Source organism: Cystoisospora suis (genome assembly GCF_002600585.1).
Source record: "Cystoisospora suis strain Wien I chromosome Unknown contig_1942, whole genome shotgun sequence".
Lineage (NCBI taxonomy): Eukaryota > Apicomplexa > Conoidasida > Eucoccidiorida > Sarcocystidae > Cystoisospora > Cystoisospora suis.
Window position 1 is genome coordinate 1 of NW_027154742.1, and position 483 is coordinate 483.

Consider the following 483-nt stretch of genomic DNA (forward strand, 5'->3'; position numbering starts at 1 on the left):
CTGCTCCAACTCCCTGCGCATCTCCTCGCCCATCTCCGTCATGGTCGAAAGTCTCTACGATTAAATCGCTTTCGCGAAAAACACCGGGAAAAACGATTCCTTTCAGGTAGACACGTCCTCGCAGTGCCCACCACTTTGTAATAGATGTAAAGGGGATGTAAGGGTCGATTACCACGGGCCGTGGTATGCGGCAAACCGTTTCGACCGACACCCAGCACGCCTTTCGAAGAGGCTTGCTGCCACACCAATCACAAAGAACGTGCTTAACTAATTTATAACAAATTAATTAAACTGAAAATTAAGATGAGGCGTGCCACCAAATCTATTTCGTTCGCAATTCCCGCTAATCTATTACTGTCACAGTTTCCCAATCGGGGCTTTCCGCGTCTGGGTCTGATCCCAACGCTCGACTGAAGAGTCTACACTGATAGATACTATCACACGTTAGACGGGGGTGCGAACTAGCCGCCAATGCTCCCCAGC